A 15823-nucleotide genomic window follows, 5' to 3' on the forward strand; every position below is an offset into this window, starting at 1 on the left:
ATTGATTGTTCCCTTTTTACATGAACTTATTCTTTCTGTTTCTGTTGTTTCATTAGTGCTTTATTGTTGCTGAATGTTAAAAATAGTCAAATCTTCATTAATGCAAGTATCAGTTTTTGATAATTTATTAGTGCGAATTGGTTCGTTAGCTTTGCTACAAGTAGACATTTTCTTGATCGTCAGAATCTTCACTTCTTTTTTTAAGGAAAAATTATTCATGATTTTGAAGGGCATATGTAACTTTAATATTTTATTTTAAAATTTATTTCAAGTAAATAATTTTTTTTCCGAATGGAAAAAGGAAAAACATTTGTTTACGATGTCTCCCGTTATAGTTGGAATATATAACAATAAGAAAAACCTCTACTCACTGAATTTAACGACTTTAATATCGTACTTCGTTTATTCTCACCGTGACAAAAGACTCATGATTTTTGTTTAGGGGAAATGATCATGTATGATCATGATCTTGTCACACTGAACAGAGAAATACTAAAACAGACAACAGGACAACTAACCATTCATTAGTTCATTTTCCCCGGTATTTATGTGCCGTCACATATCTAGTTACTACGACACGCTAACACGCGTTGATCTAATGAAATCCCAGGATATAATATAAGAGTCATCATCATCATCATACGTATCAAGGATTTAGGCCTAGCATGGCCTGTTCCGGTCTTAGAAGTCATCGTTGAATCGTTTAAGAGGACGTCCTGGTTTTCTTTTTCCTAATGGCTTGTACTTTAAGACTTGTTTTGGTAATCTTTCTGTTTTCATTCTTTGAACATATTCCATCCATTTATGTTTATATTTTTTAATTTTTTCTATTACTGGTTCTTGGTTTAATTCTTTCATAATATCTCCGTTTCTTTTGTGATCAAATAGGGTATACTTTGCAGTTTTTGTCATAAACTTCATTTCTGCTGTTGTTAATCTTTGTTTGTCTTTTTGTTTTATTGTCCAGATTTCGCTTCCATACAATAAGACCGGTAAGGCTAATGTATTGTATACTTTTAGCCTGGTTTGTTTTTGAACTAGGTTTGGTTTAAATATAGAATTAATTTCACCTGTTATTTTTAAATATTTTGCAATTTTTACGTTTATATCTTTTTCATTTTCATATGTGATCATACATCCTAGGTAGTTAAATGAATTCACCTGTTCTAAGATCTTGTTATCTATTACAATTTTAGTTCTTGTTGGATCTTGTCCTTTAAAGGCCATAGTTTTTGATTTTTCTCTTGATATTATCATACCATAATCTTTGGATATCTCATTTAGATTTAAAATAGCTTTCTGTAAGTTATCTTCAGAATTCGTAATTATTATTTGGTCGTCTGCAAAGAGGAGAGTGTTTAAGTTAACTGTAGGTGAAAGTTTAATTCCTTGAATGTAAATTTTTACTCCATTTTATTATTATTTCATTTAAGTAGATATTAAAAAAAGTTGCTGAGAGGGGACATCCCTGTCGGACCTCTTGGTTTATCTCTCTTGTATATGATAGCTCGTGATTTAATCTTATTTGTATTTGATTATTTTCATATATACTTGTGATAGCTTTTAGGATATTATTTGGTATTTGTTTTTCTTTTAATATGTTAAATAATGTTTCTTTTAACTTTGTCAAATGCTTTTTCAAAGTCAATAAATGCAATATGTGTTTCTAAATTATATTCTCTTCTTTTCTCTATTATTAAATCCATTTTAAATTATTTTCTGTATTCTAAATCCATTCTGTACCTCTAGAATAAAGTTTTCGGAATATTTCATTAGTTTGTTATTTAAGATTCTGCTATATATTTTGTAACAGGAATTTAGTATACTGATACCTCTATAGTTTTTAGGGTCATCTCTATTACCTTTCTTAAAGATAGGAATCCCAATTGCTTTTTCCCATTCTATTGGGGAGATACCAGTTGAGTAAATTTTATTTAAAAATAATAAGTCTTTCTTTGAATCTTGTTCCCGCCTATTTATATAGTTCTGAATCTAGCTTATCTTCTCCAGGTGATTTTCCGTTTCTTGTTTCTTTCAGGCTGATTTCTAATTCTTCTTCAGTTATTTTCTTTTCATTTTCGTTAATTGTTTGCCAGTTGTCTTTTTTAAAATATTTGTCTGTCCACAGTTCTGTGTAGTAATTTAGAAATTCTTCTAATTTCAATTCAGTGTTTAATTTTATGTTTTCTTTGGTATCTGCATTTAGGTGTTTCAAAATCTTATATACATTGGGTCTTATTTTATATAAATCGTGTTCTAAATTAGAAACAAATTTATTCCATGATTCTCTATGTCTTTTTCTGACTTCTCTTTTAGCTATGGCTCTTCTTTTATATTCTATTTCATCTTCTAATCTTTTACTGCTTAACCATTTGTGATAGGCTTCTTTTTTCTTTTTGATTATTTCTTTGATTGTATCATCCCAGATCTTCAGTTTTTTTTCTTTTATTGAATTTTTTTGGTCTTTCCTAAGCTTTAATTTGCTGCTGCATTTAGTATCGTTTTTATATTAAGCCATTCTATTTCTATTTCTTCATTTTGTTTTATTTTATCTATATATTGGTTAATTCTTTGTTCATATAGCCATTGTACATTTGTGTCATTCAATAGTCTAGTTTTATAAACAAATGTTTCAATTTATCGTTCTGTTCTTGTTATTTGTAGCTATTTAGGTGATCTTAATTTTATTTTAACAAGGAAGTGGTCACTGCTTATTTCATATCCTCTGTGAACTCTAACATCTAGTGAAAATTTTGATGTCTTTTCATTTAATATGAAGTAATCTAATATTGATTTCCATCCTCTTGCTGCCCAAGTATATTTATGTATGTCTTTATGTTTACAGAAGGAATTCATTATTTTTAGGTTATTATAAACTACAAAGTCAATCAATTTTTTACCATTTCTGTTTAGAGTGTGTTCTCCATGTATTCCTATATTATTATTAATTTTCTTGTTTCCAATTCTTGCATTTAAGTCTCCTGCTAAAATTATGTAATCATTTTTATTTATTTTATTATATATGTTTTGTAGCTGATTATAAAAATCAATATTATCCTGTTCTGTGGTATATAAACCAATTATTGTCAAATAGCCTCTATCTATTTTTATTCTAGCTTCTATTATTCTTTCATTCCATAATTTATAATGTTTTAACTGTTTTGAAAGGGAGTTATGAATCCAAATCATGACTCCTGTTTGTGCTCTTTGGTCTCTGCCGACTCCACTGTATATCACATTAAAATTTTCAGTTCTCATAGTTCCTTTTAATTTCTTTTTTTGTTTCAGTGATTACATAAGAGTTTGTTTCAGTGATAATATAAGAGTGATACAAAAAATGATAATTTTTATATACGCTTCATCCATTAAAATCAAAATATATAATTTTTTTGTTTTTGATATAGTTATTTGTGGCAATTGAATATTTTGCTTTTTTCAAATAAACGATTCAAAATTTCGCAGCATACTTGCGGCACCCTAGGGGCCGCGTCCCCCAGTTTGAGAACCATTGGCTTAAAACAAAGTATTTAGTGATGTGAAAAGCATTACACCGTTTAATATTACAATTGTCCGTAAATGTGACGTACTGCTGAAATAGAAAAACTTTCGGAGAAATTTATTCTGAATTTGTCGTTTGCATAATTCACGTAAATAAATTTTACCTACTTTATTTACGCACATGCTATATATGGCTTCTTAAAGCATTACAAGCATCAACTTGTTTGGAAGAGGGGGGGGGGGAGCACTATTCCCTGTACGATGGTAGTCTGGAACATAACGCCTTGTATGACCATGGGTATGCCTATATATATTTTCCAAACAAATAACTTTACGTACCGCTAGGAGGTGCATGAACTATCCATTCATCATGCCGGGATATATTTTATGATATATATTTCATTGAAATTTTTGTTATCGGAAGGTATGTTTTAATGCTTGAGTTGTCAGTTTTCGTAAAACCTTGAAAATAATAGTATTGTACAGTTTTCTCGAGGTTTACTGCTTGTTTGCCTATGTTTATGACTGCAATAGCTGTATGAGTTAAACTTATTGTTTAGTTCGAACTTTCTGGCATGATTCACGCTTAAAACTGTCATTCTACAAACAGTCGAATGTAAGTTTGCATGCGAGCCGTGTCAAGCGTATAATAATGAGCTCATTAGGCGCTTTATGTGTGTATTGTTTTTGTAATATCGGAGTCGGGGTAAGTTTTGAGATGATCGGAGATTATTATTTACTTGACACCTTCAACAAGCTCAAGGATTCATCGCTGGAAGGCACTTTCCACCCCAACTCACCGCTGCATTACTTAATCCTCTTATTACCACACCGCACTGCATTAGGCTTTTATGATTTCTGTGATAAAGATTATGTTTTTGAACTTGCTGAAACATCCACAATGACAAAGTGTTTTAGCAAAGGACATTTGAAGTGAATCCCCCCCCCCTCCTCCCACATTGGTAATACTTCTATCTGGTATTAAAACAGAGTAGCTCTAATTCTCATAATATTTGTTAACTTTACTTTTGGACCACATATACATGTAATTTTCAGAAAAGGGCAAATATTTCACCATCTAAAATATTTTTAAATTGCATTCCAAACTCTTAGTGCATGTAAAAAAAATAAATAAATAAATAAATGCAAATAGCATAGTTAAGCATGAAGGAAGAAAATAACAATGTAGTGTTTTCTGGAATTGTGTAATTATTATTATTATTACATGATACCTCCAGGGAGTCCAAAGAACTCATCGAGGGAGGGCACCTACTCTACAACTTGGTCTCCACCACTCAAATCCACCAGCTACAACGAACCAAAACTACCATCCTTATCTACACCAATGGCATCGACTGCTCACCATCACCACTGGTATTTCCACAATCACAAACATCCATTCCCATGGCAGGATTTCAACCCACAGCCTTTTGGCTGGAGAACAGATATGCTAACCACTTGGCCAACCAGGCCGGCAACATAACAGGTATCCATTGCAATCTCATCTCACCGAGCCTAGCATGACGTATAACACGCCTGTAGAAAATAAAGCAAGCATAATTTTTCAAATGAATTTTTTAAAACACCTGAAAGCAAACTTGATCATTCAAGATCTAATAATTATGACTTAAACTAATTTTATTATTTCTGGTGACCCTTATTTGAAAATCAATGTAACAGGTTTTCCTGTTAGAGCTAAAACTAGTAAAACATTTCATATTATAACAGCTGTGAAATGGATATATGTAATTACCATTCGTCTATCAAGCAGTGATTGTAACTTGCAGAAAGTGGTGGGCCCTTTATATATATACAAACATTATGAAATATCATTTTTCCACAGATGAATAAAGAAATATAGACAAAACAGGATACATAGCAGATTGTTTTAAGATTCAAATGTACTAGTATCAAATTATCTGGTATTTTCATGCAGAACACTTTGAGGTTATGTAACTCAGAAAGAAAGTATGTAACAAAGAAAGAGAACAATAATGATGTTCTCTTTCTTTGGAAAGACAACAGTTTAAATCCTTAAGAGAACCTTTTAAAGGCTTTTCTATTTAAAGTGAGTTAATTGAAATAAAGTAATATTAAATTTGATTGATAAACTTACAAAACTGCTTTTCTTTTCAGTTCCTTCTTTGATACTATTTTTTAATCTTTTAATCATTTTGGCTGGTATGCTTCTTTATTACTCTCACTACTCTCTCTTGTGGTTTTCAAACTTTTCAACTCTCTATTAGCATTGTTGAAAATTACTTGGAAACGTTCATTCAATATATATTCATTCAATATTTAGAAAGACTTCATTTGAATCTTTTTTTTGAAAAAAAGTTTTTCTCTATTTTCTGCAATAACATGTTTTTTTTTTTTAATATAAATCGCATTGTGAAGGGCTACATTAGTATTGGTACCATGGATAAATAGTTCAGTTAGATAATTTAGAAAAACTGTTTTTTAAATAAAACTGTTTTTATGCAAATTTAGGCTTTCAATAAACTGGTGGTCTCACACCAACTGATAAAATTAATTTCTTACCTAGAGACATTTGCAAAACAGCCATGCTTACTGTGAGATTTGAACCCACAGCCTGTTTGTTTGTTTGAGAGTGGATGTACTAACTATTTAGCCAACTGAAAGGGAGGTAATAATATTTTGGACTTCGCTAATATGAGCATTTTTAATCATTTATTATTTTGATCCTTCATCATTGATTTGGGAAGTGACAATGCAAGTAAAGTAGTGATGTATGTGAAACTATAAAGCAAGTTATTGTGATAAATTGCAAAGATAGCTGTACCTCTGCCATGATATGAGAACCTACATGGTAGAGGAATGGTCAAAAGGTGTTTGAAGAAAGCTGTAACTTACTGCATTCCCAGAGTCAGGAGAATTTATTGCATGAGCATGAATAGGATGAAAAAAACATTCAAGTATGAGCCAGATAAGAGGAATGTTACAGAACTTACATGATATGAAATGTGATGAGCAATATAAAGAACAGGCTAAATGAGTGACAACTTTGGTGAGAAAGGTAAGATCAAACTAAAAAGAAGTTTTCCAAACCGATTAAAGGAAATGAGAGAATTCTTTTGCTATGTGGTAAGAAAAATAATTGTCATCTGCACTGGAAATAGTCAAGTTATCACTTTAGTAAGATATCTAAATACCATTATCCCTTTTGAAGTTCACATTAATCTAAATGAAAAGGTAAGAACTCATATTTGTAAATTTAGGAACACAAAAACACACGTGTTGAACAGGTTATTTTATTAATTACTAATAAAATAAAACTTGAGGTTTCAACCTCTATATCGAGGTCATCATCGGAAGAATACAACTGTATAAGGAACCAAGCTACATGCTCATGCCCTGTATACCAGTAGACTATGTATAATAAAATAATCTGTTCAACACGTGTGTTTTTGTGTCCCTAAATTTACAAATATGAGTGCTGATCACCGTGTAACCTCAAAAGAAAGAAAAGGTAAGAAGTTGAGGTACTAAAAATATAAGAGCACTTGATGTAGACACAGGAGTGAGTTTGGATGAGATAATCATTCTGTATGTTAACGAAATGTGCTAGAGAATAGATATGTCCAGAACCTAGTTAATTCTCATCATAGTTCCTAATGAGTGGAATAAGGTAATCTAAATTAGGCTTGTAACATGGATTGTAACCATATCCACTGTCCAGCCAACAGTATGCAAGTTTGAATCTCACTGTAAGCATTAATGTTAATGAATATCTTTAACTGGTAAATGAATTTCATTGCCACTTGTGACACAATTATCATTAGTGCTCACTGGAGACCTGAAGTGTCTTGATAAACAGTTCCATATTTTGTTACTAGTGTGGGATTTCCAGATTATCCAACCACTAGCTCATCCATTGTACTGATGTGTTACAGGCTTATAACCTTTTGTGAGATTTTCAATTAAAAAAAATCAACTTTACAGTGAAAAGTATTACTTTAATGGACATATATACCACATTCCGTATATAGGAGAAACATGGGGAAAATACAGTATAACAGAAATTAAAAAAAAAATTACAAGTACTTGAAAATAGTTGACTAAGAAATCTGGGTTGTGAGAATAATAGATCTGAGATGTATTAATTTGTGATAGCTCATATTGATTGAATGGATTTGCAAAAGTGAATGACTCCTGGCAAGATGCTATGAGATAGGATGATTCTTCTCATTCATAGTATGATCCATCTTTTGATAGACTGAGTTGCTGATTTAATAGTACCAGCAAAAAGGAGAAGAGGAAGTCCAAGAAACATTTGTGGAAGATAGCAGAAGAATGCCAGCTATTTCTCTAGTTTGAAGAAATAAATATTATAGAAATAATACAAAACAGAATTCTAAATTTTCTTGGGAACGTGTGCCACTTAGTATTGTGTTAAGCAAATGTTTAGATCAGTTAACAATCTGTTGCTTGTAGATTGACCTAAATACAATCATCTGGTTTGTCTTGGCCTCACATAATTATAACCTTAGTTAATTGGTCCATGAATAAGTTAACATGTGGTTTAACTATTGGAACACTTTGTAAATGTGTGCTATGTTAAATGGCTGACAAGTTAGTATTCCAACTTGACAGAATAGATAATTAGAGATCACCATACATTTGAAGAAACATTTTTTTTTTGTTATGAAGAGTAGTACTAGGAATGCTTTGATAAAAATCTTGGCATGACATATTTGGAGAATTGTTAGTGCTGTTTTCTTGAAGTTGGTATCTTAACTGGCATTTTGGTATTTTAAGATTTTCAAGTTTTTTTTTTTTTTTTGCTGAAAGAGGTCCAACATTGACAAATAGCAGAAGAGTTTAGCACCATTTTTCACAAAAATTTATTGTGAAAAATCAGGTTTACCTCTGCTTTTATGGGATTTACTGAATTTGAGAAAGATCAACTAGCTGATAAACTCCTTCTATAAAATAGAAAACTGCTGTCAGAGAAGAATGCAGCAAGCAGAGGCATTTAGTTAATTAAATTTACCAGGAAATTATATTTTTGTTTAATCCTTTTTCCAAGTGTAAGCAAACGAAGTTAGCATATGAAGTATCTTCACAACTAAGCTGCTTGTGTGTGTGTGTGTGTATGTGTATATATATGTGTGTGTGTATATATATATATATATATATATATATAGAGAGAGAGAGAGAGAGAGAGAGAGGCTGATGACTTCAGTTACTTTAGTATCTCATAATGCAAAGCATATATCCTTTTGGATGTATATAATGGTATGCATTATGGAAGGGATCAGTATTCAGACTAGTTTTGACTTTTTAAGATCTCATCAGTGGTAGCCAGACCCAAAAGAGATAAAGGTTGAAGTAAAGTAGAAATCATATTTCTCATATACAAGTAGTGAAAATCTGTATCTCACCTTATTAAAATGCTCTGGATTTAGAGATAGATGTAGGAAGTAGTTTTTTCACTTGGTGACAAATTAAATTAAATTTAACTTGCCAAGAAATTATATGAGTCCATATGTAGATTATGCAAAAGGAATGATGTAGGATTTGTTGGTCTGTGTTTGACAGAAAGAAGGATTTGTACAATGCTGATTGACTGCATCTAAATGGTTGTGGTGTTAGGTGTCTGGAGAGAGCTGAGCTTGCTGAAGTGCACATTCAGGGAAACATAGGCAATTAGAGTGGAAGCAAGTGAGTTTGTGTGTGAAGGCATCCATGAAGTGAGTGAATGTGAGAATAACCAAGTGAGGAATCTAGTCTCTCAAGCAAAAATGTTGAATAGGACAGTCAATATAGAAAGTAAAGGTAGGTGAAAGAGCCTAAAGGGATGCTTCAGTTTCTATCTACTAACCTTGCCAAAAGTTATAGACATTAGTGAGACTTGACTAACAGCAAATGATATAGTTACAGTTATAATATGTCAAGAGTTTAGTATTTTCATGGGAGAGAGAGAGAAGACTGTATAGGAGAGGGATACTGCTGATGATAGTAGATGAATTGCAGCCAAAAAAAAATAGATAGGTGGAGGGTGTGAGATTAAGGCTAGTAAGACAAAATATGTTGTTGCTATAGGCCAGGGAGTGCCAAAGATGATCTGGAAGACATGCCTCGGTTAGAGTACAATGAGTACAGATCAAGTAATTATTATGGGGGGGGGGGGGGAACTACAACTATGGAAATATAAACTGGAAGATGAATGATCACATGGTAGGATGGAAATAGAATTTATACACCTACTAAGAGATAATAATTTGGAAGAAGCTTAAATGTCATGGCTTAAAACATTGCAGGGTAAGGATGTTAATAATGCATTGGATATAGTTAAGGGTCATCTAGAGGAAGCAGTATTAAATTGTATACCTAATTTAAGGAGGGTTAATCGGGTAGGAGTTAGATGAATAATATCATTAAGCATGAGCTGCAGAAGAAGAAAATGCTGTGGAGGGTATAAAGAGAAAGGCGACCAGCAAACTCATGAACAATACAAGGCTTGGTCAAGAAATGTGACCAGCATGGCAAGAAAGGCAAAATCACATGAGAGTAATGTAACCAAGCAGGCTGAAAGAAATTCCAAAGACTTTTTTTTTCTTAAGTCGCAAGTAAGAGGAACAATGACTATGGAAGATTAACCTTAATGAGTGTTGATGGTCACGAGGAGACAGAAACAGATAAAATAGTTGAGTTACTGAGTGACCACTTTGCAAGGGTATATCATCCTAGTGAGGTTAACTCTTTTAACATATGTCACAGACACTGATGTGGGAACAGAGGTGGATGAATTGGAGGTTCTTAGGATATTACAAAATCTCAATGTAAATACAGCTGTGAGATTAGATGACTAGTGGTGTGCTGCAAAGTTCAGTGCTGGGAATATTGCTGTGTAATTCTTACATAAATGATATAGGAAATAACCTGAAAGGAAATAGTCAGTTGTTTGCTGATAATGCAAAATTAGGTAGAGTAATAGCTAAGACGATGTGGAGATCTTGCAGGATGATTTAAATTGGCTGTAAGTATGGGTGTTAGTTTAATGTGGAAAAATGTAAAATTATGCATTTTAGGAAAAATAAATTACAAGCTGTGTATCACATTGAAGGCACTGTACTCCAGGAAATAGATGAAAGTAGAGATTTAGGGGTGGTGGTGGTGGTAGACAAAGTTAAAGTTTAGAGGACATATTGCTAATGTAGCCCATGAAATTTCTTGGCTATTGAAGAACACATTAACATGTAGAGATAAGTTATTTCTCTTTATATAAGCCCCATTGATACACCCACATTTGGATTACTGCAGTGTTTCTCAAAGTGTGGTATGCATACCCTTGGGGGTACGCGAAAGGTCTTCAAGGGGGTACGTGGCAATTTTCAGTTATTCATCATTAACTCATGGAATCATTATATTATATGCAATTAGAGACAACTGAGATAAAAACAGCACTAACTAATGAATCACATCTCCCCTCCAACAGAAACTGCTATATAGACTCAAACCAAAACCATATGTTGCCGGTGCAACATATGGTTTTGCTTCACACCACCCCTATCATGAATGTGTTAAAACTAAGAAATATATAATGAACGTGTTTCAGATATTATGGAATTCGGTTGAAGAGAATTAGCATTTCAACTCAACTCTTGAAATGCTAATTTGTCTTTAGTTCGCGCGATCTTTTGTTAATACCACACCAATCATATGCACCTGTTCATAGCTACTCTACATATCTTAAGTCTTGTAAATTACTGGTAATTTTTGCTTGAAATAATGGGAAAGAAGAATGAAGCTATTTGGGTAGATGACTTTGACGATGCACACAAAGAAACTGTTCTCGATTACTAAAGTAGCGATAGCGAGTAGGAGCTTCTTGGTAAGTTATCCTATTTGCAAGTTTTTTTCTGAAAACTTTAGTTTCCTAAAATCCCCACATATATCTCGCACCACGATTTTTTAGCTTTAATTTTGGGAAAAAAAGTGAGAGTTATATTCAAGTAAATACGGTAATTTTTTTAGCTTTCAAATTCTTAAGTATGGATCATTGTTTAAAGATTGGATTTATAAAACCCACAAATGAGAGCAATATAGCAAATACAAGTAGCTGTAAGCAACAAGAAAATGTTTATTGCATCTGGATCAAATGAAATTGATAAGGGTGTGTCATCTGACATCTCTAGAGAAACAAGTATGATATGAATTACTTGAGATGTGGATTTTGATGGACTGGAAATGAAGAGGAACCTATTCCAAATTTTGTTAATTTGGAATAGGAAATTTGGAAACCTATTAAAAATAAATCATTTTTTGTTTACTTGAACATATAAATTCAAATAAAATATACATTTACAATGAAATATATTTTATTTATTTGTTTATTATTTTGATAAGGGGGTACTTGGTAATAATGAAAATTTAAGAAGGGGTACGTGGATATATGAAGTTTGAGAAACTTCATGTTGGAGGCTTAATGGATTTTTTACAACACTCAAAAAGAATTAAAATAGAATTTAATACTTCCTATATTTCATCCTAGTCACTAGGACATCTACGGGGATTACAAAAACAATTAATGTAACATATACACAAATAACAAACAATACTAAGCCCAACCACGTGGGTGACACTAAAGTCCTATCTAGGTAGAGCGCCCTCTAAGGGCAGTAGTAGGTGGCCTGGAATGTAAGGTGGGACCTCTGGTGATGAGTGTTTCCCAAATCTTCGGAAGTTTAATGCATCCGTATTTATTGAGATTTGGTTGGTTTTAGAGCTGCTGCTGCTTCTAAGAAAAATCTCTCTTTCTTGAATTTGCTGTGGTGCAGCATGGTGGTTTTCTTCCATGATACTCTGTGGCTGGTGTCCAAAACATGGTCAGCCAAGCCTGAATGGCCATAGTTGTGTTTGAAGATGTAAGACCTGTGTTCCTCTAGATGGATGGATGCTGATCTGCCTGACAGGCAGATCAGCAACAGACCAGGCAACACACTCCAAATCTCAACAAATATGGCTGTATTAACTTGCCGAAGATCTGGGAGACAGTCATATTAAGAAAAAACTAGCACTTTTCTAGGACTCTAGTAATATATGATAGCTTTTTTTTTTTTTTCAGATAGAGGGCGCCAAAATCAGGACTCTAGTCTTTGTGTTGCTGCTACAATTTTGTTTAAGTACACAATGTTGTTTTAGTCTCGCGTATTGTGACAAACAGCGTTTTTGTGCTCTGAAGATGCTGGTTATAACACCAGCGAAATATCAGCATTAAGTTAATAAATTAATTATTTACTTAGTTTCTGTGTTCTATTATACCGTTAAAATAATAAACAACGGTTGCATTAAACTTCCGAACAGAGGTCCCACCTTACATTCCAGGCCACCTACTACTGCCCTTAGAGGGTGCTCTACCTAGATAGGACTTTAGTGTCACCCACGTGGTTGGGCTTAGTATTGTTTGTTATTTGTGTATATGTTACATTAATTGTTTTTGTAATCCCCGTAGATGTCCTAGTGACTAGGATGAAATATAGGAAGTATTAAATTCTATTTTAATTCTTTTTGAGTGTTGTAAAAAATCCATTAAGCCTCCAACATGATGTCCTCGCAGCACTTAAGCCTCTACACATGTAAGTTTGAGAAACACAGGATTACTGTATTTAACTCTGGGTTTCTTGATGACGAGGAAGCGATGGGGAGAATTCAGAGGTGAGTGACCTGTGGAATGTTCCCTATGAGGATAGTTTGAGGTTGTTTGGATTGCGGAAGTTGTTTGATAAGAGAAAATGAGGGGATATCATAGAAACATTTAAGTTGCTTATAGGATTTTATAGCATAGATGCAGGGGAAATGTTTCAGCACTTGGCTAGAACGACCACAACAAGGGGTCATTCCTGGAAATTTAATGAATGTGTGGTTAGTAGGGGTGTGAGGACTAGATTTTTTGCTTGGAGAGTTGTGGATATGTTGAATAAGTTGCCACAGTCAATTGTGAGTGTTTTGTCTGTTAATGGATTCAAGGAGAGGTATGATAGATTATGTGGATAGAGTGGTTATCCTGCAAAGAGTTCGGACTCCATGGAGGTTCCCGTATAATAATAATAATTACATTGTTTAATCCTTTATCCAAGTGAAAAAAAAAGCTTTTTATATCTGTCTCTAATCTAGAGAATTTTAATAAGGTGATATGCGTTTTTACTTCTTCACAACATATTCTGTCCAACTGTGCACTTTGGCCATCCAGACTGTATAGCCCAAAACAGTCCAGTGGTGGTGTCTTGGTTTTTTCTCATGGACATCCCTGGATCCTCATCCCTTTGAACACACCATGGCTTCTAATTCTTACCTGGGATTGTTTCAGACCAGGCATTGCATATGTTGGATCACTGGATCTGGACTCCTCCAACAAGAGACTACCTTGGGACACCGCCTTGGTGTCCCAAGGTGGTCTCTTGTTGGAGGCATGGTTAAAAGCATATATCCAAGCATTCTGTTGCTCTCCTGTCTACCTGATTGTGATATTGGAATCCAATCAGATATTTGAGGATTGTCTGTGAAAGCAGAATCTGTCGGTCGATGCCAGTGCCCTCCCAGTTGCTGACCTCTAGGATATTATTGTCTATTTTGTCTAGGACACCTTTTCTTGATCCAGTGATCCACCATATTGGGCAATGCCTAGTCTGAAACAATCCCCAGGTAAGAATTAATAGCCATGGTGTGTTTAAAGGGATGAGGACCCAGGGATGTCCATGAGAACAATCCCTAGTGCAGAGCTTCCCAAACTGTGGGCCGTGGCCCCCTTGGGGGCCATTAGTTTTGTTGAGGGGGAGGCATGAAATAATGAAAACAAATTTAAAATGAATGTTTTAAGACTAAGTAGATATTTTTTTTTATCTTAAAAGAAACGTATTTAATTTTAGGAAGTTTTTTACCTTGGATACATATTATGTTAAACATACCAAGCAATTTTATAAGCTAGGTTTTTTAATCCTTTTTCCCAAGTAAGCAAACAGACGAGTAAGTCAAGTTTGTGGCTGCACGTAGTGCAACTCGTAAAGGTGGAGTAAGCTCTGATCACTTTCCTTAGAATTTTCCCTTAATGTGGGAAAATTCTAAGGAATTTTTGTGGGGATGTATGATGCTGTGCATTAAGGTAATGGTCACTACCCATACCGGCTTCAACCTTTAGTGAGGTCTCGTCAGTGGGAGCCAGATCTAAAAAAAAAATGCCAAGGGTAAAGTAATGCAGAGCTTATACATATTTTACCTAAACAAGTTGCCATAAGGTGCTTTGACCTCATTAAATAAAAATCTCAGGATGAGAGTAATATGTAGAAAGTTTTTTACCTTGGGTATATAGATACCAAGCAATTTTATAATTATCAGTCGATCAATACCCCAATGTGTTATGTGCAATTAGGCGTATTTTATCTATGTTCAGTAGCACATGTTTATGCGAACAACAATTTTCAACTTTAAAGAATAATAAACCTGCAGAAAGATCAAGATTAACAGACCAGTATGTGCAAGCAATATTGAAAATAACTACAGCTCAACAAATTCAACCAAATTTGAAGATTTCATTAATGAAAAACGTCAAGTTTCTTCAAAAAAATATGTATAATTTTATTTAAATATGTAAACTTTTAGAGTATATAAGTACAAAATACAATAATGTTAATATTAAAAAATCTCTTTCCTCTTTATTTTGAGATTTTTTTTTTTTCTGTTGCGGCCCACTGCTTGATGTATAATTCTTAATTTGGCCCTTAGAGGTAAACGAGTTTGACATGCCAGCTCTAAAGGATCACTACTAAACTCATCTCTCCTGAACTGAATCACTCCAGGACAGGAAACTTGGCAGTGGCTCCATTCAGTGATGAGCAAAAAAGCCCTCACTTGAGCAGAACTGCTCTACTCCTGAGGAAGATACCAAGATTAAATTTAATACAGAAGTTGTAGTCATAGGTTTCTGTGGTTTAGCAGCTCAAAAGAAAGATTTCAGTATTGCAACCACATCTTTATTAAGATAAACAAAGATAAACAAACTTGACAATTTCGTATGTCATTTGACTTGCATTTTCAGGGGTTAAAGATGACTAAAAGTTTAAACACAAGAAATGAGAAATTACTCAAAATAGTTCATTAGATGTTGTTATGGCAGTCTAACTGTTCATCAAATTAAAAAATCCAAATGCAATCGATACATACGTTAATGCATGCTATGTTTGAACAATGCTGGATGTTGTCACGTTCTGTTCACATTCACTCTGTCTGAGGTCTGACTTGGGTATATTTTGTACGAATGCTGACCAAACTTGGTGTAGAATTAGGCCCTGTTTTTGTTGCATTG

General features: G+C 33.5%; 1 protein-coding gene across 4 annotated transcripts in view; it reads left to right on the forward strand.

Annotated features, from left to right (window-relative positions):
* Positions 1–3698: 3698 nt before the first annotated feature.
* YME1L (ATP-dependent zinc metalloprotease YME1L) overlaps positions 3699–15823 on the forward strand; it is a 281286-nt gene continuing 269161 nt past the window's right edge. For 2 of the 4 annotated variants that reach the window (XM_090411848.1, XM_090411851.1), the window contains exon 1: positions 3794–3922. The gene's annotated coding sequence lies outside the window, so the exon portion shown is untranslated. Of the gene's footprint in view, positions 3923–3977; positions 4115–15823 lie in introns of those variants that run through there. The other 2 variants (XM_090411850.1, XM_090411849.1) reach the window with 2 other exon arrangements.

This window comes from Typopeltis vanoorti, chromosome 22, assembly GCF_054136105.1.
Source record: "Typopeltis vanoorti isolate ZY-2024b chromosome 22, IOZ_Tvanoo_1.0, whole genome shotgun sequence".
Lineage (NCBI taxonomy): Eukaryota > Metazoa > Arthropoda > Arachnida > Uropygi > Thelyphonidae > Typopeltis > Typopeltis vanoorti.